Genomic DNA, 26,739 nt, shown 5'->3' with positions numbered 1-26,739 from the left:
TTAGTTACCTGCCTGTCATTTATTTCTTTCTTCTCCATTTGCAGATGGGTTCAGAAAAGTTTGGTTTATTTAGAAAAAAGAAAAAACCCTAACAGGGACTGAGGTCATGGTCCATAACATCGCCCAGGTTTGTCTAATTAATGACTACAACCCACCATGTGGAAGCCGGACATGGAGTAGGGAGGCTCTGGGTTCTGACCTGCCCCAGGCCCTGGGATGCGTTTATCCCTCCAAGCCAGCCAGTTACTTAGACCAAATCCCCTCCCTGTAAATGCCAACAAGATCTGGAAACACATGGGTTGCTTCCTATAGCAGAACTGGTGGACCTGGCATCTTGGGGAAGAGCAGCTGCTAGGATTGTCAGCTTCCAGGTGGCCCAACCTTCCTCCTGATTGCTGCAGTATTGGGATGGGGGAAGGGTGCTTTGGTCTTCCCTTACCAGATCACTGGTGACAGCAGTTCATCCCAGGCAGCTAATTGCTCCATGCTGCAAGTGACCCTTTTGTCTGTTCCAGGTCACCAGAGCACCCTTTCCCATGGGAAGTCAGAGAGGCTGCTCCCTACTGAGCGCCTGGTGGGAAGAGAAGCCCCCAGTGCCCCATGAGAGCCGGGGGGTGAGGGTGGGAGGCAAGCTCATTGCTAATGGTTCACAGGCCTCTTGCATTTAGCAGGGATAGCACAGTCAGGATACAGCTCCTAGAAGGCCAGCAACCTGTTACATTTTTCTCTTCTGCTTCTAGGATTAAAAAACAGCAAACGACAACAACAAATCCAAAACGATGACAACTGTAACTATGCTTAATTATTCCATCCTCTTTTAAACAATTGATGTAATAGAAAACCTAGATTTGAGTTTCTGTTCCTCCAGTCCCTGACCGTGTGACTTTGGCTAAGTGGCCTCCTCTCTCCCAGCCTCTGCTTCTCCTGCAGTCAAGCAGGGTAAGTACTTTATCTAAGGCCACATGGCTAATGTGACCTGGCTGGAATTCTATCCTGCGCCTCCATTGATACCAAAACACATTGCTTCCTCTTAGAAAAGGGCTGACACATAGCAAAGTTTCAAAAAGTTCAGCTCTAGGATGCTGCATTGCCACCAAGGCAAAATTGTGAATGTGATGTAGTATGTGCTAATTGTTCTCAGTGTCATCCTTTTCTGTCCTTCTAAATTTTAGGCTCCCACAGTTCTTGACATCTCTGCCTGTCAAGACTGTTTTGACTGCTTCTTAGAAAGAACCTGGAATTTGGATTTTCCTAAAATCTTTAGACTCAGGTTCTGACCCTGCCACTTTGTGGCTGCATAATGGTAGATACATTACTTCTACCTTCTATACCTCAACTTCTCATTTTTAAAAAGGAAGAGCCTGGTCTGATTAATCTGTTAAATTTTCTTAGTTTAAAATGATAGGTTTGGGGTCAGATAGTCAGGTTAAGAATTTTCAGATGTGTGAATTTGGGCACACCTTCACCTTCCCCAATTCTGAAGTTCTTTATTTGTAAAATGGGAATACTGAAAGCCCCTCACTGGTAGGTAGTGTGCAAAAGGGTCAATGCAAAGGGGGCATTTCTTAGGATAGTGCCTGGCATGTATTATTAGTTGTAGGAGTAGCAGTAATATTCCTAATGGAAATTCTCTGATCTGGGATCAAGTTGGTCATTTTGACCTTAGCCTGAGTTTCAGTCATGGCTTTTTCTCTGGAGGCAATTGCTTTATAAAGATGTGGTTAGCTGCAAAAGGGATCTCAGTCCAAAGGAAATATTTGAAGATATTTCCTAGCTCCCTGGAAAGCATGCCACTTGGGCAGCTGCTGACTCTGACAATTTATAAAACGTGTTTGGTGTGGAACAACCAGGTAGTTAGGCCAGGAGGTCGGATTTTTTTCCTGCAGAGGCTCTCTGTGGAACCCCAGGAACAGCATGGCTGGCAAGTCTTCAGTTTGAGTGTGTGTGGGTCTTAGGGGAAGAAGGTGGAGGAGTGTGGCTGAAGATGCCAACTCAGCCCAGCTCTGACATTTCCTTTTTAGAATTTAAAGAGGCTTCCTTCTGCCTTTGCTTTCTCTTGCCTCTGCGGGCTGGCATTCTTATTCAAATCAGACCCCAATCAGAGGGGAGTACACATCAGTCAGTCAGACAGGCTTGCAAGCGTGGGCTTTAATTACCCCGCGTGCCTTCTCATAGTTCACACCCAAAGGAAATCACTACAGCAGAGGATCTGGACTTTATTCTCAAAGGAAGCATCCAGTGAATAGAAAGTGCAGAACCTGTGAAATGTGATGGAACTTGGCAAGCAGACAGAGATGGAAGCAGGCTGTAGAAACATAGTCAGGTTGACTATCAGGACCTAAAAGAGAACCTCCTATCCTTCAACTACTGAACATGCTCCTAGGAATCTCTTATTAAATATTTTTGCTTGACATCTGCAGGTTCCACAATAGAAGTCCTTCTAAATATGGAAGTATAGCTTCATGTGGTTCTAAAGGATCTTAATGGACATGTTTTCTAATCATGCATATGAATCCCCACTATGCCATTTCTGCAAAAAGATCTGCTAATCTCTGCTGGAATGTCTCCAGCAGCAGAATACTTTTCTGGTCCAATCCATTTTTGTTCAGGTATCTTAGAAAGTTCTTCCGTAGTGAAGTATTCTTCCAGAAGCCTCCATTATTATTATTATTGTTATTATTATTATTATTATTGCTTCTAGAGCCTCTTTGGGCTATTCAGCACATATAAACTCAGTTTTCTAAAATTCGGTTATTGGTACACCACCTTTACAATTGTTCTAGATCTGCCCTCTACCCAAAATTTTATCAACTGAATATTTTCCATTTATTTATTTATTTATTTATTTTGGCTTTTTGTCTTTTCAGGGTCACACCCGTGGCAATATGGAGGGTCCCAGGTTAGTCGTCCAATCGGAGCTGTAGTCGCTGGCCTACACCACAGCCACAACAATGTGGGATCTGAGCCATGTCTTAGACCTACACCACAGCTCGCCACAACGCCAGATCCTTAACCCACTAAACAAGGCCAGGGATTGAACCCACAACCTCATTGTTCCTAGTCAGATTTGTTTCCACTGCGCCGTGACAGGAAATCCTTCTTCTTTTTTTTTCTTAATTTTCCTTTTAAAGAATTTGTTTTTTAACTTCAATACTTTAGTTTTATCCTAAACAAAATTAGGATAAAATACTTAGGACAGATACTTAGGACAAAATAATTAGGAAAAAATTAATAAAATACTTTAGTTTCGTCCTATGGGTTTAAAGGGCAACTGTTGTTTTTCACATTATGTATAAAAATAAATACATGTACCCAGGTAAAACCATCGAGTGTGGCATACCACGTGTCTGCTTTCTAAGTACCAGTGTTTTATCATATTCAAGTAAATGAAATAAGTTGAGGGATGTTTATTAAGTAGTTACCCTATGCCAGACCCAGAGTAGGTGCTTCATATATGTCATCTCAATGAAGAGTTGAATGCTCATAGAAACCCTCTGAACTCAGTGTATGTTTATACTTGTTTTACAGATAAAAAAGATAGAAGCTCAGAGAGGAAATATACTAGCCTCAAGCTATATATTTAATGAATGAAAAGATTAGGACTTGAATTCATGTCTTCTGGTTTCAAATGCCAGGCTTTGTCCACTGATCCACAGAATGACCAGAAGATCTACTTGCCCCAGGAAGAAGGTACTTCCAGCGGCTTGGTGCCTTTGCCTTATTTTTTCAGCCAGGGTGGAAGCAGATATCCTTGTCGCCAAACAGCTTACTGCTGATTAGAACAGTTGTTCATTCTTTAGTGAATGTTCTTATAGGATCTAAATAGACAGCTAAGTCAACAGACATAAATGTGGCAGGTGTGTCCTAGCCACGATTCCTTTCTTTTGAGAAATGTCTTGGTCTGTAATCAAGCACAAGTCATGCTAGACACAAATAACAGATGCTGATATGAAAGTGGGATGGGGTGGAGGACAGGACAAAAATAGTTTCTCCCCAGCATCTCTGATCTAATCCTTTCGACCCTTCCTGTGCTACCTTGAAGGTGTGCTGTGTACAATGTGGTGGGTTAAGAAGGTAGGAGTGCAAGAAAAAGATAAGGACTAATTATAGGAAGCCTGTTGGAACCATTTGCTCACCCAGGCATAAGGAAAAGTCCTGAAAACCACCAAGATCCTTAGGCAAGAAGAGTGCTGTTTCTTTTGTTAGCTCCAGGAGCTTAAAGCCCTCATGGGCAGGTTTCCGAAAGAGTTCTTTATTGATCTTTTATAATATCTTTAAAAGAATTCCATGAAAAAGAGTCTCCTGAACAAATAAACTTGGAAAATTGTCCATACTATGTTCTCTCTCTCTCTCTCTGTTATTTTTGTTGTTGTTGTTTTGTGTTGTTTTTTGTTTTTGTTTTTTCATTTGTTTGTTTTTTGGCAACATGCAGAAGTTCCAGGGCCAGGGACCAAAACCATGCCATAGCAGCAACCTGAACCACTGCAGTGACAGTGCTGGATCTTTTTAATCTGCTAGGTCCTCAGGGACTTCTATGTTCTCTTCTTGTTGATTCTAAACTATGTTACTTGCTAAAGGTTCTGAGAAAAGCCAGCCGGTCACTTTAACTCAATGTTTCTCAAACCTATTTTACCACTATCAGGAAAAACTGAATGGCTTTGAAATGGCCAAGAGATTTCTGCATATCCTTTAGATTGAATATGAGGCATTAACCACTTTATTCTTTTGGAGTATTTGCTTTTATAGGGGTCTTGGTCTATCATTATCTTTGACCAAACTATTTTAAAGATCTAAGAGATGTAGACAACTAATAGTAATGCAGATGATTCTTATCCTTGAAATGCAAATGTATTTTTTTTTCTAGTAGAGTTGTATAGATGCATCTGCTAGCATTTTTATCTCTACTTTCCTGATTACCAATATATGTATCTATTCATGGAATTCTCCTTTGAACTCTCTCTTTTTTTTTTTGTCTTTTTGCTATTTCTTGGGCCGCTCCCACGGCATATGGAGGTTCCCATGCTAGGGGTCGAATTAGAGCTGTAGCCCCCGGCCTACACCAGAGCCACAGCAATGCGGGATCCGAGCCGTGTCTGTAACCTACACCACAGCTCATGGCAACGCCGGATCGTTAACCCACTGAGCAAGGGCAGGGATCGTACCTGCAACCTCATGGTTCCTAGTCGGTTTTGTCAACCACTGCGCCATGACGGGAACTCCTGAACTCATTTTTTATAACGTATTTGTTACCTCATTATTTAATGAACTAAATAAAATCTTAGACACATTTCATTTTACATTTGTAGGAGATGCATGATTTTTCTTTTTTCTAAAAATTACCCTTTCATACTCATTTTGTTTCAAGTGTATTATGAACTTGATCTCTTTGTATACTTGTGTGCGACACCCCTGTGGCTTACCAATTCTGGCCCCTGGCTTCTCTTTGTCTTCTGGCTCAGCACCCTTGCAGTAACCTACCACTTTCTGGTCTCAGGACTTCCTCTTCTGCAATCCTATGGATCTAGCAGCCAGAGGAAGCACAGCATCTAACTTATTTTCTCTAGTGGCCCTTTCCAGAATATACTTTCTATTTTCCCATTTTCACTACTGGTGGCATCTTCTACTCTCTAAGCTGCTGTCCTCCAATCTTCTTTCCCAAATCTTTCTGTTCTTCCCAGGCCCCACCCCTTCATCTATGTATCTGTCTTTGGTTATTCCAGCCTGAATTACCTTCCTCTTGCACTGAAGTGCCTTAACATTTTGTATCACTCCTATGGCCTTCTTCACATGCTTCCTGATGATGTTCGTGAACATCTAAAAAATTTCAATACATTCCAGAAGACAGAGAATAATCCTTTATAGTTTCTAATGGAAGTGTCTTATGGGTGGTCCTGGTACATGGATTTGTTCTCTTGGAGTCAGTCAAAATGTGATCGGTAATGATGTTTGGTGTGTGTGTGTGTGTGTGTGTATGTGTGCATGTAATAAATGATTTATTAAGACTCAGAGCATGAGAGGAAGTTAGGCACAAGGCACAAGTGAGATCTCATGTGACATCTTTCAGAGAGTACCTTCAGCCTGACCCCACAGGAAACTCTGGGGCATAAACTGTGTCTCAGAGTTCTTCTCACCAGGGAGCTCCCTTGATTTGGATAAGAGCCACCCAGGTACTTCCTGGGCATTTGTGAGTAGAGTGGCTCAAATAGCCTGAGGGAAGTTCTCCAAATGTAAGCTATGGGTGCTGCTTGTTAGAATAAAATCATATACAAGCAGGGCACAAAATATGCTAAATGGGAATCAAATGGAATCAAGGTGGAGCATCAACATGGCTGGTGACCTTGCTTCATAATATATTTTTTTAAAAACTGTGATAAAATACACATAATGTAAAGTTGACTGTCTTAACCATTTATAAGTGAACAGTTCAGTGGCATTAAGTACATTCCCATGCACAATGCATCACCACCACACATACACAGATTTTTTTTCACCTTGCAAAACTGAAACTCTGTACTTCTGAAATAGTAACTCCACTCTCCCTTTTCCCAGCTCATGGCAATCACCTTTCCACTTTCTGCCTCTATAAATTTGGACTATTCTAGGTACTGAATATAAATAAAATCATACAGTATTTTTCCTTTTGGAGAACTGTAATGCTTTTAAACAAATGACAATAATTCTTTAAAAATAATGCCCTGAAATGTTTACATCACAGAAATGACCTCCTTAGCCCTCTCTAATTCTTACTGGTTACTAGAGAACCCTCTTACTCCTGCCAACAATGTCAAGTAATAGATCAACAATAGGCCCATGGGGACTTTCATTTACCTGGAGCTGTATGACCCCTACCCTGGTGATGGACTCAAGTCACTGTAGTGCCTTTTAAAATACAGATTGCATGGTTTCTTCTCAGACCTATAAGCATATGTTCTGTTAAGAAAATTATTTTCCACATGAATTTTATGTAGCCAGAAAAGCATTTTTGTAATCACTAATCTTGAAGAGCAGATTTCAGCCTCATATTTTTTCTTTTCTCTTCTTTTTTTTTTAAGGCCTTTTTTTTTAGGGCTGCACCCGAGGCATATGGAAGTTCCCAGGCTAGGGGTCGAATTGGAGCTACAGCTGCCAGTCTAAAACACAGCCACAGCAATGCCATATCTGAGCCACGCCTGCAACCTATACCACAGCTCACAGCAATGCTGGATCCTTAACCAACTGAGCGAGGCCAGGGATCAAACCTGCGTTCTCATGGATACTAGTCAGGTTCACTTCCACTGAGCCATGATGGGAACTTCATTTTCAGCCTCATTTTGAAGCCACCGAATCCTTCCTTGAAATGACATTTCTCACAGGATTGTATTTTCCAAGAGACAAGCAGAGCTGTTCAATGTGGTTGGGGAGAGAGGGGCTCAGGATCTGGTCACAGCTCTTCTTCCTCTGTAATTCCTGCTCTTCCATCCCTGAGCCACAAGTGTTCTTGGTAAAGGCTTGAAAAACAATCATCTAAAAATGTGTTGGAAGCTTCTTTTCTCTACTCGTGTGTTAAAAATGAAAAGTGGCCCCTCTGCCACTAGAAGATGTCCATGGCCAGTCCCTGGAACCTGTGAATGTTACCTTATTTGGAAAAAAGTGTCTTTGCAGGTGTGATTAAGTTAAGCATCCTGAGATGAGGACTCTACTATGGATCACTCTCATTGGCCCTGAAAGGCATCACAAGTGTCCTCACAAGAGGGAAGAGAGGGAGACTTTAGACAGAAGAGAAGAAAAAGTCACAAGGGAGATAAGGCTATGTGAGGACTGAGGCAGAGATTGGAGTGATGCTGCCACAATCCCAGGAAACCTGGGCAGATACCACATGCTGGGAAAGGCAAGGAACTGCCTTTCTCTGAAACCCCAGAGAGGATGTGCTCCTGCTAGATTTTGGAATTGTAGCCTTCATAATTGTGAGAGAATTATTTTCTGTTATTTTAAGGTAGTAATAACTTGTTACAGCAGCCACTGGGAACAAATCCACTGTACAATTAAAAAACAATTTCCAGAAGTTCCCATTGTGGTGCAGCAGAAACTAATCTGACTAGTATCCATGAGGATGCGGGTTTGATTCCTGGCCTCACTCAGTGGGTTAAAGATTTGGTATTGCCATGAGCTGTGTAGGTCACAGACGTGGCTTGGATTTGGCCTTGTTATGGCTGTGGTGTAGGCCGGTCACAGCTCCGATTTGACCCCTAGCCTGGGAACATCTACATGCCAGAGGTGTGGCCCTAAAAAGCAAAAAAAAAAACAAAAAAAAAAACAAAAAAACAAAACAAACAAACAAACAAAAAAACCCCAGAAGTGTAAAAAAACAATTAGTTACTCTATGAAAATAATTGTTCATCATTGTCATTTGTTCCTTCCTAAGTAGAATATGGGCCAATAATGACACCTGGATAAGCATCTAGGTAGAATCAGAAAGCTCCCTGTATCTCTCCTCCTTAGGCAAGACTGTAAATCTTTATCATTTCAGTTAGTTTGATTTTTCAAGTATTCCCCTATCAACTTAGGTTTTGGAGAAACTCTTATGAGTGAAAATATTTAAACAATTTCAGAGTAAAAGCCCTTTTTTCCAGTCAAATTTTCCCCTGTATAGACTATATTTTGTTTCTGTGCTACTAATTCATTTACATAAGTTCTGTCTTGGGGAGATGGAAATGTAAATGGCTTGGAAAAAAGGACTCTGTCTGCAATAAGAGATAATGCACCTTTTTATTTTGTGGAAATTAAGCTATTACTGGGTCCACATAATATAAATATTTAAGCCATTAGATGGCATTTTATGCAAATCAATAAATGAGAAGGAAACACCACTTGCAGAAAAATAAATTCGCTTTTACGGAAGTAGCATGGCCACTTCTAGACTGTAGTTATACACATGACAATCAGTAGGATGACCATGTGCTGTAAGTTTCGAAATTCAAACTCCCACAGGTCCTAATAAATCTTTGTATTTGTATAGTAATTTACAGTTTGCAAAGTGTTTTGATATTCATTCTCTCTCACATCAACTTGGCAAGTAGATAAAACAGGGATTACCAGCCATTAGGGGTTGAATTATATCTCCCCTGCCCCTCCTCAACTCCCTCAAATTCGCATACTGAAGACTTAGCCACAGTACCTCAGAAAGTGACCTTATTTAGAAAAAGTCACTGAAGATGTGATTAGTTAAGATGAGGTCATATTGGAGTAGGGTTTAAGGGTCAGAAAGCTGTGGTTAATGGATGTTGAAGTCAAGACTACCCTTCCAGCTGCCCAAGAATTTCCCCAGAAGAAGGTGGGGCAGCCCTGTCATTTAGGCACAAGGATCTCTGTAGACTGAAACAGCTCTGTTTCTTGGGGACTGTTCCTTGGGACTTGAGGAAGCACATTTCCAGAAGCAGGGGTTCTGTCCAGGATCCTAGTAATTATCTTTGCTCATGCCCCTTCCCCTCTTTGTTCTTATTCACATGGAGACATGAAGGGAAATAGTAGGTTTCAAGAAGGCAGATATAATTTATTGGGCCTCTGATTGGAGCCAGGTTTGTGCTCTCTCTTTCTCTTTTTTTTTTGTCTTTTTTTAGGGCCGCACCCATGGCATATGGAGGCTCCCAGGCCAGGGGTCAAACCTGAGCTGTAGCTGCCAGCCTACACCACAGCCACAGCAATGCAGGATCCAAGCCGTGCCTGCAACCTATGCCACAGCTTGGGGCAATGTTGGATCCTTAACCCACTGAGCAAGGCCAGGGATCAAACTTGCATCCTCATAATACTAGTCAGATTCATTTCCTCTGAGCCATGATGGGAACTACTGGTTTGTGCTTACTCTTGAAGATGACCACCTGGATCCATGCTACCTTATGAGAAAGAAGTGCAGACGCACCTGCTGATGCTCCCTGGAAGTAATTTGTGTTTGCTAAAGACAAAATGCCCCGTATAATGGGAAACATATGAGGTAGGTTCTTTTGGTTGCTGAGGAGAAACACTCAGCCTACCTTAAAGATCCAGGAGTTTATCATATTGATTCATAGATGAATAAAGGAAACAAAAACATTGGCCATGCACGTGGTCCTTTCAGAGGTTTGGATATGGTATGAATGCGGGAGGGATCCAGCCCCTCTCTGTCCATCTGCCATCAGCAGAGTGGGTTCCCTGATTCCTACTCCTATCCTCTGCTCCTCCTCCTCTCTGCTTCTATGATCCCTGCAAATAGAGGCTTCAGGAAACTGCAAATCCAATATATGACAAAGATAGGGCCAGTGAAAGTTCTAAGGCAAGATAAAGAGCCTCTATCCATGGAATGGTTTGGGGAGGTAGACAGCCAGACAGCTGACTTTGAATAGTATCAATAAGATTTTTCACCAAGAATTTGAGTAAACAGAAGTAGGCAAGCTATAGCTTCGGATTCACCTCACATTTGTTAAGAACTTAACATGGTCTACACACTGTGCTTGATGCTTTTGCCTCTATAATTTCATTTTTAAAGCTGAAAGTAGAATTCCTCTTGAGGAGGTGATTTTTTTTGTTTAGGAAAATACTTGGGTTGATAAGTTTTCTGGATGTATGTGCAGAAGTCTGTCCTGCATCTCATGTTTTATGGGAAAAAGCTAGATATCTAAAGATCTTAAAGCTGTGTATGATGAAGCTGGAGAATGTCAAATTTTGAAAGATAGCCCAAGATGGAGAAGATATAGAATTGTATAATTTATTCTTCATAGTGACTGTATGAGAGAGATACCATTTTTATCCTCACATCATAAAATAGAAGACTGTGCACAGCAAGGTTTATCAACATCCCCAAGGCCACACAGCTATCTAATGACAGAAATTACTAGTTATGCTTTCTATTTGATGGCAAAACTTGCACTTTTAAACATTAGGCTGTACCCTTAGAAATATTTGCCTGTTAGTATGTACCTAATGCAGTGAGATAAGATTAATCTTTAATATCTCCAGTTAATTTCCAAGTTAACTTGGCTTAAAGAATCTAACTCCCATTTCATATTTCTAAGTGGTTAGTTTGGTTTGTAGCAAGACAACTAGTGCAGTGAGCTTGTAGGCAGTCATCGTGAGCGAGGCCAGAGCATCATCTGCTATCTCCCCCAAGAGTGGGTGTAACAGCAACAACAAAATAGCATCTCCACAGATCTGCTTTCGGACTGGCTTATGTTTTTGGCTTAGACTCGACTTTGTAATATTTTACGAGTGAGAGAGAGAGGCTGGAAGTTATGCTGTTTTTGAGATAATGCAGTAACCTAGAATGCTTAAGTGATTTGCAGAAAAGTTACTTACCAACAAAAAGTGGAAAACAGATTCTGTTTAGAAAGCTTAAGAAAATACATCTTAAGTTTTGACTGGACATTCTATTGCTCATGTGGACTTGTTGGCTAATTGTAAACTTCTTGACAGATTTACATTCCTCAGTTGGTGGTAGGGATGGATTGAGTATCAAATTCCATTTGTGGAGGAGACCATGTGTTGGGCTCAGAAACTCACAAAAAATCGCTTTTAATTTGTTTCCCCTCTAAGCGGATTATATAGAATTTGATTTACACAGTTCTGAGGATCTTCTATCCCAGCCACTATTACAAGAGCTGTCAGAGGAAGGGAACTGCTAGTGTTCTGCAAAGCCAAATAACCATGTTTGCTGTGAATTTCACAGCAGCACAAGACAGGAGCACTTTCTCTAGATACACTTTGCTCTAAATCCTGAAAAACCTAACAATATTACACACCTACCTGACTTTGAGAACAGAGGATTCCTGTTGGGTGTTTATTTCTGTCATAATCACAAGATGAACTGATAGTGCCTGAGCTAGATAAAAGAAACAAATAGACTGTTTCCAAATGCCTAAATGCTTTTGCAAAGAATATAACTAAAAAGGAAAACTAGTCAAAATATGTGTGATTATTCTAAAAAATAAGTCATTTTTATAGGAGAAGCAGTCTGGAAATTCAGGCTGTAGAAGGCAGAGAGTATATGTGTATGGTTGTTGTTTTTAGGTGTCTGTCTTCAAAGGCTGCAATTATCTGACAGTGCTTTGCTTAAATTCTCCAGAGGATTTTTGACTCTAGTGTATGTCAAATGGAGGAGGAGGAGGATAAATCTAGCCAACTATTGTTCAATTTGGGATGCAGTCTGTATACTGCGCCCAGGATCCTTATGATGAAAAGCATTCGTTTCCCTTAGTTTCTAGAAGGGTTTTGGAAATGAGGTGTTTATTCCCAGGTCTGTGGGAACGCATTTTTACTTATTTAATATGTTCACAAAAACCACTTGGTCCTATTAACCTCAGGATACACTGATTATTTTAAAATATAGAGAATTAATAATCATTTTAAAATCCCTTAGAAAACCTAAAAGTTTTCACTGTCTTTGTATCCTTCAAAAGGAAATACAACCAGGAAGGCAGGATGGAAAGGAAGGGTAGAAAATGGAAAACAGATCAACTTAACTGTGGTAGCTTGAATGCCAAATTTATATTCCCTCCCTTCTTACATGACCTGTGTTGTAAGATAATGTCTTTAACATGATGGCTGGTCATTAAATATTTGACTTTCTTTGGAAGAAGAAACCTACAAATTTAGCAATAATGACCATAAACTTGACTATTGGTTATATATAGTACTTTAGAGATTACAAGGCAGATATCACATGGTTACACCCTAGTGACTCCTAGGATTTGTCAGATTAGATGTGACCAGAAATTGGAAAGACAAGGAGAGAAGGAGGGAGGTCCTTCACTTACAGTAACTGCTTGTTTATTCATTGATTTTAGTCATGGTTTTTGGTTTTTGTCTGTGTGAGGTTTTTTGTTTTTTGTTTTTTACTGTTAGTTAACTTTTAAAATTAAGAATTGGAGAAATGAATGAAAGCTATGAGCCTATTCCTTAGAAAAGTAAATACACAGATAACCAAAACTCTGTCTTTACTTTCAGGAGGTTAATGGATGTCTTATAAGGCCAGCTGTGGACCTGCCTTAGCGAATTTGGCCTCATAGTACAAATTGGTCTCTGCAGCGAAGACTGCTAAGAGATTGTGAGCAGAGATCTTGAACTTTTATTTACCACTGTGTGCCCAAAGCCTAGCACTATGGAAAGTATATAGTAGGTATTTAATAGATAAATATTTAGTGAATGAATGAAAATGGGACTTCTAATTTTTATAATATGTCTTTCAACCACGGATCTCAAAATGTTTACTTGATAATATTTTGTTTATTCAAGTTCAGTTTGGGTTTGAGAAATATCAGTGTAGGTATATCTATATGTCCCTACTGGGGGTTGCTGTGCTCTCTTGTCTAATTTCTACAAATTTAGTGCTTATGGAAAACAACTTGTTCTGATATCTACAAGTAGCTTTGTGAACTTGAACGAATCTTATCTATGCTAAAATTGAGATTCTAATTTAATGCCTTTTCCCCCAATCCCACTGGGATTTTGAAGACAGAACGTGATATGATACATGTATGAATTTTCTTAAAATAGGACTAAGTGTGAAGTAAATAGGACTAAGCATTCTAACTTAGGGTTGATGTGGCTCCAGGGATAAGAGTCCCCTCTGTTTATCACAATGAGAGAGATGTACCATATGCTATTAGGTACTTAGTGATCAAGGTTTGACCTGCCACATAGCTGATATTTTAGGTCAATGTTTTATTTTATTTTATTTTTGGACTTTATATATTTTTTTATTTTAGTTGATTTATAGTGTTGTGCCAATTTCTGCTATACAGCAAACTGACGCATTTACATACATACATTCCCTTTCTTATATTATCTTCCATCGTGGTCTATCCCAAGAGACTGGATATAGTTCCCTGTACAGTACAGTACAACCTCATTGCTTATCCATTCTAAATGTGGAAGTTTGCATATGCTAACCCTAAACTCCTAGTCTATCTCACTCCCTCCCCTATCCCCCTTAGCAACACAATTCTGTTCTCTATGTCTGCGAGTCTATTTCTGTTCTGTAGACAGGTTCATTTGTGCTGTATTTTATCTATTTATGTCTATTTTTTCTCTCTTTTCTTTAATTATTCAATGAATTTATCACACCTGTAGTTGTGCAATGATCATCACAATCCAGTTTCACAGGATTTCCATCCCACAACCCAAGCACATCCCTCCACTCCCCAAACTGTCTCCTCTGGAGACCACAAGTTTTCCAATGTCTGTGAGTCAGCATCTGTTCTGCAAAAAAGTTCAGTCTGTCCTTTTTTCAGATTCCACATGTCAGTGAAAGCATTTGATGTTGGTGTCTCATTGTCTGACTGACTTCACTTAGCATGATAATTTCTAGGTCCATCCACGTTGCTAAAAATGCCAGTATTTCATTCCGTTTAATGGCCGAGTAATATTCCATTGTGTATATGTACTACATCTTCTTGATCCACTCCTCCGTCGATGGACATTTAGGTTGTTTCCATGTCTTGGCTATTGCACATAGTGCTGCAATGAACATTGGAGTACTTGTGTCTTTGCAAGTCCTGGTTTTCTCTGGATAGATGCCCAGGAGTGGGATTGCTGGTTCAAACGGTAGTTCTATTTTGAGTTTCCTGAGGACTCTCCATACTGTTTTCCACAGTGGTTGCACCAATTTACAATCAATCCCACCAAGAGTGTACTAGGGATCCTTTTTCTCCACACCCTCTCCAGCACTGATTGTTTGTAGACATTTTGATGATGGCCATTCTGGCCGGTGTAAGGTGGTACCTCATCATGGTCTTAATGTGCATTTCTCTAATAATGAGTGAAGTTGAACATCTTTTCTTGTGTTTTTTGGCCATCTGTATGTCTTCTTTGGAGAATTGTCTGTTTAGATCTTCTGCCCATTTTTTGATGGGGTTGTTTGTTTTTTTGGTATGGAGCTGCAGAAGGTGTTTATAAATTTTGGAGATTAATTCCTTGTCAGTCGCTTCATTTGCAAAGATGTTCTCCCATTCTGTGGGTTGTCTTTTTGTTTTTGTTTAGGGTTTCCTTTGCTGTGCAGAAACTTTGAAGTTTAATTAAGTCCCATTTGTTTATTTTTGTTTTTATTGTCAATACCCTAAGAGGCGGATCTGAGCAGATGTTGCTGCCGTTTATGTCAGAGAGTGTTTGGCCTATGTTTTCCTCTAAGAGTTTGATAGTGTCTGGTCTTACATCCAGGTCTTTAATCCCTTCTGAGTTTATTTTTGTGTATGGTGTTAGGGAGTGTTCTAATTTCATTCTTTTCCATGTGGCTGTCCAGTTTTCCTGGCACCACTTATTGAAGGGGCTGTCTTTTCTCCATTGTATATTCTTGCCTCCTTTGTCATAGATTAGTTGACTGTAGGTGCATGGGTTTAATTCTGGGCTTTCTATCCTGTTCCACTGATCTATATGTCTGTCTTTGAGCCAGTACCATATGGTTTTGATGATTGTTGCTTTGTAGTATAGTCTGAGGTCAGGCAACCTGATTCTTCCAGTTCCGAGTTTCATTTTCAGGATGTCTTTGGCTATGCTGGGTCTTTTGTGCTTCTGAACAAACTTTAAAATATTTTGTTCAAGTTCTGTGAAAAATGTCATGGGTAATTTGATAGGGATTGCATTGAATCTGTAGATTGCCTTGGGTAGTATAGCCATTTTGATAATGTTGACTCTTCCAATCCAAGAACATGGTATGTCTTTCCATCTGTTTGTGTCATCTTTGATTTCTTTCATCAGTGTCTTCTAGTTTTCAGAGTACAGGTCTTTTGTCTCTTTAGGTAGGTTTACTCCCAGGTATTTTATTCTTTTGGGTGAAATGGTAAGCAGGATTACTCCCCTAATTTCTCTTTCTGATCTTTCATTGTTAGTGTATAGAAATGCTGTCGATTTCTGTGTATTAATTTTGTATCCTGTGACTTTGCCAAATTCATGGATGAGCTCTAGTAATTTCCTGGTCGAGTCTTTAGGATTCTCTAGGTACAGTATCATGTCATCTGCAAATAGTGATAGTTTTACTTCTTCCTTTCCTATTTGGATTCCTTTTTATCTCTTTGACTTCTCTGATTGCTGTGGTTAAGACTTCCAAAATTATGTTGAAGAGTAGTGGTGAGAGCATTTTTGCTATGTTGTAGTTTTCACATGTAAGTGATATCACATGGTATTTGTCTTACTCTTTCTGACCACTTAGTATGAGAATTTATGGTTGTATCTATGTTGCTACACATGGCATTATTTTGTTCTTTTAAATGGCTGAGTAGTGTTCCATTATGTGTATGTACCACATCTTCTTAATCCATTCCTCTGTCTGTTGATGGACATTTAGGTTGCTTCCATGTCTTAGCTATTGTGAATGGTGCTGCTATGAACATAGGGGTTCAAGTATCTTTTTGAATTGTAGTTTTATACAGATATATATAGGGCAATATTCTATCTATAATAGAATTTTCTCAGGCAGAACAACAAAAATAATAATAAATTGGAAGGGCCATTTTATGCCAGATATTGAATACCCCTGCTACACCCACACATTTCCTCCTCGTCTTATATCTTTATTCCCCATTATGTCATCATCATCATTATCATCCCAAACAGATTAGTCCAGGTTTCCTCACCAGGAAAATTGTGTTGATCACTGTCTTGCCCAAGACACTCAAAAGCCTTTTTGCATCATCTCTATTGCCTTTTTGGAAGTTTAAGCTTCTCTCTGCCATCAGGGATGCCATTTAAATAATTAAAGCTGTTGTTCTGAAAACTGCAGCATGCTCCTGTAAATCACCACACCCAGGAACACTTCCCTTCTCTTTTCCCTTTATTGTCATGTGATTAAAGACCTTTATCCCCCTGTAAGATAGATTTAGGTTTACATCCAGGCTCTGCTGTATGTTCATAAGTTTTTAATCTCCTGATATTCAGTGTTCTTGTTTGTGAGAGGGGGCAAATAGGATGCTCTTATAGAGCTATTGTAAAGCATAGTTAAGGAAATGTCTCTCCAGCCCTTAGTGTTGTGACTGGTTGTAAGAAAGAGATTTATAGCTGTTAGTTACTGCAACTCTTGTCATTGATGCTGTTGATACTTGTTTGTTGAAGAAGCTATACTGAGAGTGCTGGTTTGGCCCTGAGTTGAGAAGGAGCCTGGTAGCCTAACCAAGAGGCTTTCCTCCTGGGGACTTCGGCTGGGGCTGCAGTCAAGAGGGAGGGAGGCTCAGCTGTCTACTGGTGATCATAGTTTGACAGTGAGGATGCTTCAGGGGTTTCTTTCACCTTGGGTTGGTCAGGACAGGAGCTTCGTCAGGACCTGAATCTCTGAATTGAGGAGCTAATGGAAATAAACTGTTTCTCAAAGTAGAACTTACAAAGAGCTCTGGAGCTCTCTGCTTAACCTCTGCAACAAGCCTCCTTTTGGTCCACAGTGAATCTGCTGGCCCCAGAGTCTCTCTTTGCTAATAGTCTAGTGCTTCTGTATTAGACAAATTGCTGCATCAGAAGCCATTGACCAATCTCCTTCTACCCATTCCACTAACTAGAGCTTTCTGTCCCCTCTGTAAAACATATTGCCTAAGGCCTGGAGAATGCAGATTGCTTCTACCCAGTGGGCTGCTCTCTGTTTCATCCTGGTTCTTCTGTTCTCATCAGTGCAGTTGCGTACTTGCCAAGAGTCAGCTGTGTTGCTGCCCATATCTATTTATGCCAGTTCTGTTTGTTATGTAATTACATATTTCAATTAAATGTTTCACAACTGACTTAATATAAGTGCAGAAAGAGAGTTGCTGACTCAGTGAATGTTTTGGAAACAGTAAGGTTGAGTTGTTAAAAGTGCTGTTGAGTTGGATGTGGGTGAGACAATTCTAAAAACCTTGGGGGTGGAGGGACTCATAAAAACTAGAAAAGTCAACACCTAGATTGTTTCACAAAGGTCTTTACTTTCTCTGCTTTATAGAAAGCAAATGTGGAAATTCTAGTAGATGCTGCATTGTTTGAATTGCTTATGCAAGAGAGATTGTATGAATTCTGGATCATTGTACTATTTCAAAGTCAACTGTAATAATACAACTTGTCCTACATCAAAAGCTTAAGAGTGAGTCTAATGTGCACATTTTAAGTTACAATAAAAATTTAAGGTGTGTATGCATCATTTTTAAGGATTTCCAGTATTTAAACCAGTTGAACCAGTATTTTTTATTAATTGACTCACTCCCTGTCTGGTCACATGGGTGACAGTAGAGGACTTCTACAGTCCAAGGTACAGTACCACTGTGGTACCTGATGCATCTGCTATCCATAGCACAAGCTAGTTCAGGAACAACCAGTATGATGGTGGGTTGTGCAGGTGTTTTTGAGCTGATACCATGAAGCAGGGCCCTAGGGTTGATGATGTATTCCACACCCAAAGAAATCGTGTGTGATTATCTACTCATACTAACATTTGATGGATATTTTTTCATATACTGCTTTATTCAATCTCAAAATAGCCCTTGGGAGATAGGAATTATCACTGTTTTATAGTTGAGGTTGCTGAGGTTCAGAGAAGTTAGATGACTTAGGCTTAGTCACATATCAAGTAGAGACATGGCTAAGATAAGTCCCAGACTCTGAACCCTGCAATTTACCCATCAAGACTGGTTTGCCTGTTGCTTTGAATGGCAGCATTAACTGATACACTCAGTACTAAGATCTAGGTCCTGATGCTCTTCATTTTAAGCTTGAATCAGCTCCACCTAAATGTGGTTCTCACATTCTTCAGAATTGGATCAGTTGGACCAGTTTGGGGCAAAGAATATGGTGCTGACCATGTTCTGATAAGCCAGGGTTTTGTCGAAGCCACAGAACTCCTGGTGAGCCCCGAATTTTACTCTGGTGCTGGCTGTGCTACAGGTGTTCTGTGAGTGAGAGGACACACTGAAGCATTCAAAGTGAGCCATCAGGGTGAGAAGGGACTGCTTTTGGCAATACAAGTCATTTGCATTGTTGCAACATCTGCTCCCTTTGGTGCAAGATAAGGGTCTATCAGAATTTCCATTATTTCTCCTATTCAATAGGAGAGATTTTTACCTCTGGTCTACAATTTAGGACAATTATGTCAGCTCAGCTAGTACTGCTTTATTATTAAAATCATTGTTGACCATTTTGTGTTAGTATTGAACCAAATACTTGTGTGATTTTTTGTTTGTTTGTTTTTGGTTTTTTTTGTTTGTTTGCTTTTTAGGGCCACACCTGTGGCATGTGTAAGTTTCCAGGCTAAGGGCTGAATTGGAGCTGCAGCTTCTGGCCTATGCTGCAGCCACAGCAACATGGGAACTGAGCCACATCTGTGACCTACACCATAGCTCATAGCAATGCTGGATCCTTAATCCACTGAGTGAGGCCAAGGATCTACCCCACATCCTTATGGATACTGGTCAGGTTTGTAACCTGCTGAGCCACAACAGGAACTCCCAGTGTTTGTTTTCTGTTCTCCAGAATACCTGTGAAAAAGCACAGAAGAAAAAGCCTACCTTTGATAAAAATCAGGGAAAAAACAAAATACCTTGGCTGTTTAAAATCAGTACTTTGTAGAATTGTCTGTGTAATCCACCATTATTGGAATTACCAGAGGAGTTTATTAATCACACACATTTCTGGGCTTTACCCAAGATCTCCTCAATCAGATGCTGTAGAAGTATAACTGGGATCAAAAGTCTGAGGGCCACCAGTTTAAATTAATTGCATGAAGCAATAAATATCAGTTTCCTAAACTGCTATAACAAAATACCTTAAACTTGGAGATATCATACAATAAAAATGTGTTCTCCTACAGTTCTGTTCTCTCTACGGACTCCAGAGGAGACTCTCTCGTGCCTTTTTCTTAGTTTCTGGTGCTGTAGGTAACCTCTGAAGTTCTTGGACTTGTAGATGAATTATTCCATTCTCTGCCTCCATCATAATGTGGCACTCGTTCTGTGTCTGTGTGTTTCCTTTCTTTAAGGATACCATTCATATGGGATTAGAGCCCACCCTATCCAGTGTGACCCCAACTTAATTTGATTATATCTGTGAAGACCCTATTTCCTAATAAGGCCACTTTTACAGGTACTAGGGGTTTGGACTACATGTATCTTTTTAGGATAAATGATTCATTTCACAACAACATTCTATACATGTGTTGATAGGATTTCTTATCAATGGAAACAATGTGTGTTTTACATCCTAATGTGAAAAATGTAACAGGACTTATTATTATGAGAAGTAAGCATTCCACTCAAATTAGAGATATTATTTTATTATTTAATGATAGCCATTTGAAATTCTGAAAACTCACTTGAAATGTGCTTTCAGTCACAAAATCTTCATGTAAAGAACTCTTGACTTTCTTATTTTTCTTTTAAATAATAATTTTTTTTTACTAACTAGAAAGTAATAATGCATTTCTCTTCTTTGTAATTTCTCCTGAAGAAAGACATTATTTTATTTTCAGTTACATCTACTCATTCATCCAAAAGTATGTTTAACACCATCTCCTATCTTCCAGGAGCTATTTAATTTAGGCACTGAACATACAAAAGCAAATGATACTTAAGCTTTTGTACTTTAATAAAAATGTTTTTTCTTATTAGAAATTTAATTTTTTTCTCCATTTCCAAGATTTATTCATTTTTTTATTTTTTATTTTTTAAATTATTTTTATTTTATAATGCATTTACTAATGTCAGATTTTCTGTTTACATGTTTTTCTTTTCCTAGACTTATTGATTTCACAGTTGAAGTTATACAAAGTGTTGATTTGTTACTCATCTGTTGCAAAGTGACCACCACCTTAGGGTTAGCTCATACTTCCATCATGTCACATCAATACCATTTCTTTTTAAGATCTACCCTCCTAGTAATTTCAAGTATATAGTACATCATTATTAATTATAATCACCATGCTGTACATTAGATTCTCAGAACTCATTCATCTTATAACTGGAAGTTTATACCCTTTGACCAACAAGATCTCTTCATGTCTTCCACCCCCAGCCTCTGATAACCACCACTCTACTCTCTGTTTCTGTCACTTGCTTAAGCCTTCATTATTAAAAGTTTTGCGTTCTCTTGGTAGAGACTGATAAGTGAATCAGATATTGCACTCAGAATGGCAAGTGCTATGGTCAAAGTAAGGAAGACTATGGGGGCAGGTAGGAAGGGTAAGAAGATGAGCAAAGAAGGCTTCCTAGAGGAGCTAACTTTTCTGTAGATGTTTGAAGGAAGCACAGAAATTTATTAAGCAAAGTGGGTGACAAGAGTAGAACAAAATATTAATACATCTGGAAAACATTCAGGAGTTTCTTAAGGTGGAGCAAAAGGAATGGTGCACTGGTGAGCAAAAGAAAGAGTGAGAAAGGTTGACAGTGTTGACCATTAAGAGCCTCTGCATTTTGGGTGCTTTACTTAAGTTTTTCTCTGGAACAGTGTATGCCAAAGGTTGAACATGATTTCACCTGAAAATCTATTTTTTAAAAAAGAGCAATTTCTTTTTGCTAAAGTGCTTTCTAAAAACTACATATTACTGCATTTTCCCTTTCTTAGAGATTCACAGCTCTAAAATATCCTGTAGAAAGGAAATCCATTTTACTTTAACTTAGCATTTCCAAACTTCCTGATAATGAAACTCCATTATAGAACTATGAATGTCAGTGTTTCCTGGGTCTGCATTGAAATAGTCTAAAGGAACAGGGCTGGAGCAGTCTAAAGAGGGTAAGTGATAAGCCAGGAGAAACTCCTAGAGTGTTTAGAAAGCAGTCCCCTAAGAGTTTTGAGCAGGATACTTTATAAGGCTGCTTCTCCATATTAAGAGACTAGATAGAAACAGGAGAAATAACAACAACAAAAAAAATGGTATGAAGGGATATACATGATCTTAAGTTTAAAGATGCTTTTTTTAACATTTGATAATTAAAATTTTAACTTAAAAACTAGTCATTGTAAAGGTAATACATAGTCCTTGATTAAAAAGAGGTATAGACCAGTACAGAATCATAAAAATGAAAACATGAACATTTTTATATATATTTATTTAAAAATTTGTGATTTACTCTGTGTTTCCAAGTTGCTTTTCACTTAACTTTGTACTGTAATAGTGTTTGTATACAGAGCATTATCACATTGTATTGGCATGCAATAATTAATTTACACAAATCCTTAAAGATTTTAGGATTCTCTCTTATATTTGATTGTTTCACATAATGCTGTACCATCCTTATGCACATATTTTTGATATCTGTGTAACTAATTTCTAGAAGTGGAAATCCTCCATTAGATTACAAGGCAAAGATTGCTAGTTGCTTCTGAATATCCATTTTCTCCTACTTCTTTAAAAAGGTAATGTTACATTTATTCCTGGCAGCAGTGAGAGAGCTAAAAGACTACACTTCCCAGCCTCCTTTGCAGCTTTGTGACTTACTTTTAACCAGTGAAATATGAGCTCAAGTGTTAAATAATTTTTTTAAGTCTCCTTTCTAAGGAAGGAGTAAGTTTATCTTTGTTCCTTCCTTTTGCCTGCTGGCAATACTTGAGCAACCTCCTGGATCATGCGATGACATGCACTTGCTGCAGGTAGATAGCAAGACTGAAAGAGATTGCATGTCTGAAAACTAAAGCCACCATAGTAGCCCTGGAGTTCTTCCTTCTGGATTTATTTTACATAAAGAGAACTAAATTTCAACCTTATTTAAGCTCCTCCAATTTTTTTTTCCTGTTATGTACTGTCAAATGAAACTCTCATTTGTTCAAATGAAATGCATGTTAAAAAATTTGAAAAGAATATCCAAGTGCCCTGAAAGGGGGCTGTACCAATATATACTGTGACTATCAGTGAATAGAATTGCCTGGAAAAAATGAAATTTATTACAAATGAGGTAGTATCATTTTTTTTTTCAAGAGAAATTTAAGGGTTTTCAGAATCTTGTCTTAAGCTACTAAATATCCATAAGTCAATAGCATTCAGTAAAAGTGGAGTCATACAAACTTCTTTTCTTATCATGACTTGGCTAGTTAATAGCTATTTTGGCTGTGACCCTGGGCTATATTTTAAGCCTTTAGAAACTCAGTTTCCTAATTTACAAAATGAGTTTAGTAACAGTACCTCTTTGCATTATTATAAGGAGTAAATAAGATAATGTATAAAAATAACTTAACATCGAACACAGGGTAAGACATTCAACAAATACTATTATTCAGTAAGCAAATTGAGGGTCTGCTTTTGTGAGCTATCTTGTAGGCTACAAGTATGAATGACTTAGTACCTATAACCAACTATCTCAATAGACTAGTTGTGGGAAAAAAGGCATAGTCACACACACTGTGACCACCACAGTGAAGATAACAGGAATCTCAAAATGTAAAAGTCATATGAATTAAGGGAAGGGGGATTACTTCTGTTAGGGACATGTTGTTAAGAGAGGCATCTCAAAGGCTTTGAAGGCTGGGGCAAATTCCAACTGGCAGAAATATCAGAGGAGTTCTTTCATTTTTTTTTTTTTTTGCTTTTTTTAGGGTTGCACCTGCAGCATATGGAAGTTCCCAGGCTAGGGGTTGAATTGGAGCTGTAGCTGCCAGCCACAGGCTCAACAACACCAGATTCGAGCTGTAGCTCATGACAACGCCAGATCCTTAACCCACTGAGAGGGGCCAGGGATCAAACCTGAGTCCTCATGGGTACTAGTCAGGTTCATTACCACTGAGCCACAGTGGGAACTCTCCAGAGGACATCATTCTAAACCAGCCAGATTGGCAGCATGGCTTAGCTAGAGAGCCAGGTGGCTGAGGTACAAGGAACATGCAAGGTAAACACAGGGAATTATAGCAGAAAGGTAAAGGTAAAGCCAGACCCTAAAGGGCTCTCACTGAATAGCTCAGATGGGTCCTTAAAGTACTGGGGAGTCACTGAAGGACTTTAGAAGATGAGAGGTGTGCTATTTGAAAGCGAGCCCAGCCCTGGTTTGTAGCACCAATCTCACGACTAGACAGACGTAAGACAGGTGGTACGGTGTAGAAACTATAGGCCAGTTGTTGCACTATCACAATGGGAATAAGCAGGAAAATATCCCTGCACAGAACATCCTTCTGTATAACTTTTTCCAGGGACCATTTGGGAAAACTAAGAGGTGGAACAGCCCTATATCTTCCAAGGTTGATAAACGAGTTAGTAATGAATCTATTAGCAAGTTGCCTTTGATTCTTTCTTCTTATCCACAGAGCAAGTTTGTCTCCTAGCAACACATTTTGAACTTGGCAACACTCAAAGCGTTCTGCAAATGAATAAAGCAAAATGGAGGGAAATGTGAAAGTTACTTTGATGTGAGGAAGTGTCTGCTGGGTATATGTATGCTGGGCATGGGCAGATCCCAGAATCAAGGGGAGCCAGTGAAATGTACAGTAGGAGGTTCAGTATTCAGTAAACAGAAAGTTCCTTTCTGGTTGCGGTTGGAAATAGGACATGGTTTTAAAATATAGGCATTTAGGGAGGATTGCCTACTTTATGTTACTTAAGATAAGGACAGGAGTTCCCATCGTGGCTCAGTGGTTAACAAACCTGACTAGAAACCATGAGGTTTTGGGTTCGATCCCTGACCTTGCTTAGTGGGTTAAGGATCTGGCATTGCCGTGAGCTGTGGTATAGGTCACAGATGCGGCTCGGATCCCGCATTGCTGTGGCTCTGGCGTAGGCCGGCGGCTACAGTTCCAATTAGACCCCTAGCCTGGGAACCTCCATATGCCATGGGAGTGGCGCCAGAAAAGGCAAAAAGACAAAAGAAAAAAAAGAAAGAAAAGTACATTCAGGTATCAGAAGTAATTTTTCAAAGTATGCAAAGAATAACTGTGAAGCTAAAATTAAAGCAGAACAATCACTACCATGGCCTCATCATCTCCCTTTATGTATCTTGAGGGCCCGTGCAGTGTCTTTTTAAGTAGATTGCTTCATTGCTTATACACAGGATTGTGTCATATACAGGTTACGTCTTAGGACTTTTATCTCTATTCATTTACCATATTTTTGAAAACCTACTATTTGCTGGGTGTTGTTTTTAGACCCTCAAAGTGTTCTAAGCATGGATTTGACATGGTAAGGTGGTGAGGTTTGTTTTTCAGTTACTCAGCTGGTAGTGCCAAGCCAGATAAAGAAGGAAGAGAGATTATGGGCTGAAAGGCAAAGAGGAGGATCTTTTTATACATGCCCAGCGAAGGCACTGTCAGAGTAGGTATACTTTTCTACTGCGCATAACAAATTATCATAGACTTAGTGGCTTACCATAACACAGATCATTAGCCCACAGTTTCTCTGTGTCATTTCATGTTCCTGAGCCCAGGAATGGCATAGCTGGGTTCTCTCTCAGTTGGGTCATTCATAAAGCTACAATCATTGTGTTGGCTAAGTTGCGTTCTCTTCTGGAGGCCTGACTAGAGAAGAGTTTGCTTCTAAGCTCTCAGGTCATTGGCAGAATTTATATATTTATTTGATTAATATAAATATATTAATGTATTTTATTTTATTTAATAAATATATTTATTTTATTATAAATTTTTGTTGATGTAGTTCTGAAGACCTCAATATCTTGTCACCCGTCAGTGAGAGGTCGCCCGTAGCTCCTAGAGATCCCTCTCGTTTCCCTGCCATGCGGCCTTCTCCAAATGCAGTTTATATCCTCTCAAGTCACTTTTCCAAGATCACCAATGCAGAGGGAAACTCTAGAAAGATTCTGTTAGGAGTCATATGATGTAAAGTAACCATGAGGTGATCTATTTGCTGTTCTTTACTAGTTAAAAGCAAGTCACAGATCGGCCCCCACTTCCAAAAGCAAGGGAAAGAGATTCCAAAAAGTCATGAAGACCAGAAGGTGTGGTTCATTGTGGGTCACCTTACAGTCTGTCCTCCAGAGAAGGCATTGGAAGACAGATATTCAAGGCAGGCCCAAAATATATCTTATTTACCTTTCTATCCTCATTGCCTGGTTCACAGTGACTAATGAAGAAGGTAAACTTGATTAGACTTCTTTACTGATTGGATGTGAGGAGCAGAGGAGTAACTAGGGAGGAAGATTTGAGGATGACTCTGAGATTCCTAGCAAAGTTTAACTGAATGCTGCTGCCATAACCGGCACAGGACAAGTAGAGGAAATGTTGAAGGTTAAGGGGATAATCAGCTAACTTGGAAATACTCACCAGGTGAAGGAATCTTATAGAGCCCTTCTTAGACTTTTAGCAGAGTATGGATCACTTGGGAATCTCAGTAAAATGATTCTGATTCTTCAGGTCTGAGGTTAGGACCCATATTTCTAGTGAGGTTCCAGGCAATGCTGATGGAGTCCAAGAGTCACACTTGTAGCAGCAAAGTTCAAGAGCAAAGGATTTCAAATACTTTTGTTTCTGAACCATCTAAAGCATTTCGAAAACCTAACTTCTCCCACATTTGTAAGGTGATATCTAATATTTTTCATGTGTTTAAATAGCTAAAAATGATATGATTTCCAGTGGGTTGTCACTATTCACATTTTAAAACAAAATGTTACATCTCTCTTTTAAAATGTATCCCCAGGCCTATAAACCATAGTGATTTGATCACTATCATCTATTTAAAAATATACTTGAAAAAGACTTTCTTACATCATCAAAAAATTATACCCTAGTCCTTTTTCTCATCAAACTTACATTTCCATTCTTCTTTTCCACAGATTTTTATCATAAAGTGATATAGTTTTCCGTGGAAAGCTTTTATCGGTCACTCTTTCCACTTAGCGACCACCAAAAATATGTATAAACTGAAAT

At 39.2% G+C, this 26,739-nt stretch overlaps 1 long non-coding RNA gene across 1 annotated transcript in view; it reads left to right on the top strand.

Moving 5' to 3' along the window:
• Positions 1 to 266: 266 nt before the first annotated feature.
• LOC125112409 (uncharacterized) overlaps positions 267 to 26,739 on the top strand; it is a 66,307-nt gene continuing 39,834 nt past the window's right edge. The window contains exons 1-3 of the long non-coding RNA XR_007131157.1: positions 267 to 371; positions 741 to 939; positions 12,952 to 13,119. This is a non-coding gene — a long non-coding RNA (uncharacterized LOC125112409). The remainder of the gene's footprint in view (positions 372 to 740; positions 940 to 12,951; positions 13,120 to 26,739) is intronic.

Source organism: Phacochoerus africanus, chromosome 1, assembly GCF_016906955.1.
Source record: "Phacochoerus africanus isolate WHEZ1 chromosome 1, ROS_Pafr_v1, whole genome shotgun sequence".
Lineage (NCBI taxonomy): Eukaryota > Metazoa > Chordata > Mammalia > Artiodactyla > Suidae > Phacochoerus > Phacochoerus africanus.
The sequence above is the reverse complement of the archived record's forward strand: the minus strand, read 5'-3'. Positions and strand labels throughout refer to the sequence as shown.